Source organism: Dioscorea cayenensis, chromosome 7 (assembly GCF_009730915.1).
Source record: "Dioscorea cayenensis subsp. rotundata cultivar TDr96_F1 chromosome 7, TDr96_F1_v2_PseudoChromosome.rev07_lg8_w22 25.fasta, whole genome shotgun sequence".
In the NCBI taxonomy this organism is placed as follows: Eukaryota; Viridiplantae; Streptophyta; class Magnoliopsida; order Dioscoreales; family Dioscoreaceae; genus Dioscorea; species Dioscorea cayenensis.
In genome coordinates, this window is record NC_052477.1 from 19,147,703 (window position 1) to 19,150,924 (window position 3,222).

General features: G+C 44.2%; 1 non-coding gene across 1 annotated transcript; it reads right to left on the minus strand.

The window, feature by feature from the left end:
* Positions 1-2,217: 2,217 nt before the first annotated feature.
* On the minus strand, positions 2,218-2,324 carry LOC120265990. Its single transcript, XR_005537834.1, has one exon. It is a non-coding gene; the product is annotated as a small nucleolar RNA R71 (small nucleolar RNA).
* Between the last annotated feature and the right edge of the window lie 898 nt (positions 2,325-3,222).

A 3,222-nucleotide genomic window follows, 5' to 3' on the forward strand; every position in this document is an offset into this window, starting at 1 on the left:
CATGGAATATAAGGGGTTCAGTGAAGCTCAACAAAATGTAAAAGAAAATATGAGTTCACACAAATAACATAATAGAGCATATACTCGCACAAAAGAAAGACAAGAAGATAACTCTCAGAAGGTGAAGCCTTTCTGAGTACAAAAGCCTAAATACGACTAACAAAGCAACTAAGAGCAAGAAACTAAAATAATAGTCTCATGAGTGTGATGCCTCAAGCGTCAGTATCTGGAGCTGGTGCTGGTGCTGGCATAGAAGTGGATGAGACCTCCTCGTCAAGTGTCTGCTGAATACGATCAAGGCGCTCCATAATCCACTGGTTCTCAAGGAAGGTAGCAACGGCAGCCTCGAGTCGAGCCAGACGCTCGTGAACTAAAGAGAAAGATAACTCATGATCAGCTGATGTTGTCGGAGTTGCCTCGGTGACTATGGGCTCGGCTGCAGGTGGTGCCTCTATAGCCTCAACAGGCTCCCCATCATCCCGAGATGACGATTCTACGAGTGCATATCCGCCCGAGCATGTACGTCTCACAATGCCCATCAAACGGAGAGTAGCCAAACCCAATGGTGTTGGACTACTGACTCTCTCCTCGCCTCTGATCGAGCTGATAAGACCCATCTTGATCATAAGACGAGTGATGTAGGGTCCTGCAAACAATGCTCCCAATCGCAAATATGCACTCTGATGACGAAAGTAGTCGGCAACCACATCCAAAGTGGAGAGGGACTCCATGGACAATAGAGTGGAGGTACAAAAGATCTGCCATGCGAAGTGAACCAGTACCATCCCCCCGACCTGTCACAGACCTGCTAAGAACAGCATAGATGTACCTGTGCATCGGTAGAGTAAGCAATGAGGCCTTAGACTGGCCTGCGGAATACTGTCGACCACCGTATAGATCATGGAAGACCTAGCCTGGAGTGAGAATATAAGGATAATCGGTGAGGAGCTCAGTGTACTCGATAGTATCAGCATAGTTATGATCGTATAATCTGAGACATATCGAGAACTGGGTCAAAGACATCCTATGCGGCTGACCGAAAGCACGGAAATGAATGGCATTGGAAACATCAAACCTGATATCAACTGTGTCACGATCAAAAGAAAATGAGGCAAGAAATTCCAAGGTGATATCTCGCCTGATGGGCTCCTGAATGGAGAATAATCGGTCCCAACCACCCACACTAACAAGTGCTCTGACCTCATCAGCAAGACCAAGGCATGGTTGACCTTAGATTTGGGACTATGTAATTAAGGATTTCCACGACACACTATTGCATTAATTAGGAAGCATAATAGAGGTTTCTTGCACTTGAAACGATTGTCCTAGGCGGAACAATATCTGGGTATCCCATCTTTATCGATTGCCTTACCTTCTACTTTACTCGTGCTCTCTTTCTTGTTGTTTTTTACTCTTGAGAATTGAATCTTGTCACACATATCACTATTAATCTTCCACATTATTTAAAAAACAATTTAAGTGTCTTTATTCCCTACTCTCTATGGATATGCTACACACTCATCTGGGATTATTACTTCGACACACGTGCACTTACGGTGTACACACATATTCGAACGCGTCAAGTTTTTGGCACCGTTGCCGGGGAGTAGTCGTTTAGAGATACTTTGCACTTTGTTTTTCTGAGTTATTCATTTATTCATTCTATTTCATATTTTCTTATTCTATCATCATTCTGATTTTATTTCCTTTCTTTTGGTGCAGCTCTAGGTTATGACCCGAGGGAATCCCTCCATACTAATTGAAGGATATCCCAAGCTTGAACGTACACTTAGAAGAAAAAGGAAAGAACCTGTGCAAAAACACTCTATTCTAGCTTATTTGGAAGTAGAAGAATCTGAAAACATGGCAGAACAGAATGAGCAGCAGTGGATATTATCCGATTATGCCAGACCTTGAGTATTAGGGACACAATCAAGCATTGTGCGTCCCATGATTACAGCTCAGAACTTCGAGCTGAAGCCGGTATTCATCCATATGTTGCAGTAATCCGCGCAGTTCAATGGTTTGGCCGAGGTGTGTGATATACTGAAGATAAATGGGATAACGGATGATGCCATCATGTTGAGGGCCTTCCCATTTTCCTTGAAAGGTAAAGCGAGGCAGTGGCTACACTCATTACCTAGAGCATCAATTACCACATAGGAGGAGATGGTAGAAGCTTTTCTTGGCCGTTATTTCCCTTCAGGAAAATCTGCAAAGCTTGGGAATGAGATCTCGTTCTTTGTACAATTGGAATTGGAGTCTCTATTTGAGATGTGGGAAAGGTTCAAGGAGCTCCTACAAAAGTGCCCGCAACACGGATTCCCGGAGTGGATGATTATTCAGACCTTTTAAAATGGCCTGAATCTGAGTACAAGGCAACTCTTGGATGTGGCAACAGGAGGCAGCTTAGGTAGCAAACCCCCAGTGAGTCCCGCCAATTAATTGAAGAAATGGGGTTAAACAGCTACCAATGGAATGCCAGGAAGAAGAAAAAGGTGGCCGGTCTTCATGAGATAGATGGAGTGACTTCGTTGGCGGCTCAAGTGGAATCATTGAGTAAGAAGTTAGATCTTCTAACTTCAAATAGAGTAGAGGCCGTGATTACTTGCACCGGGTGTGGTGGAGAACATGCTCTCTCCGATTACCCAATATCTATTGGTGATGCATCTTCAGTTGAGAACGTCGATTTTGTAGGTAATAGCAAGAGGACTAAAGGGAACCCATATAGCAACACCTACAATACGGGTTGGAAGAATCATCCCAATTTCTCATGGAGCAACTAAGGTCCACAAAAGGCCATGGGGCCACCAGGTTTCCCACAACAAGGCCCAAATGTGGAAAAAATGTGTCAGATTTGGAGACCCGAATGACTGATTTGGAGAAGGCCTTAACTAGGTTCATGCAATCGTCAAATACAAGGTTCGGATCAATTGAGGCTACACTTCATAACCATACCACCTCCTTACATAATCTTGAAAATCAAGATGGCAATTTGCTAAGTCCTTTCCGGAAAGGCCACATGGAAGTTTGCCGAGCAATACCGAGACCAACCCTAGAGAGCATGTGAAGGTGATCACTTTGAGAGTGGTCGTGAGGTCGACAGTAAGCTTCCAAGTGAGAAGTCAAATGAACACACACCCGAGGTTATAGAGGTTGAAGAGGGAACAAGCAAAGAGAAGGAGGTGGCACCTCTACCTTTCAAGCCAAGGATCCCTTATC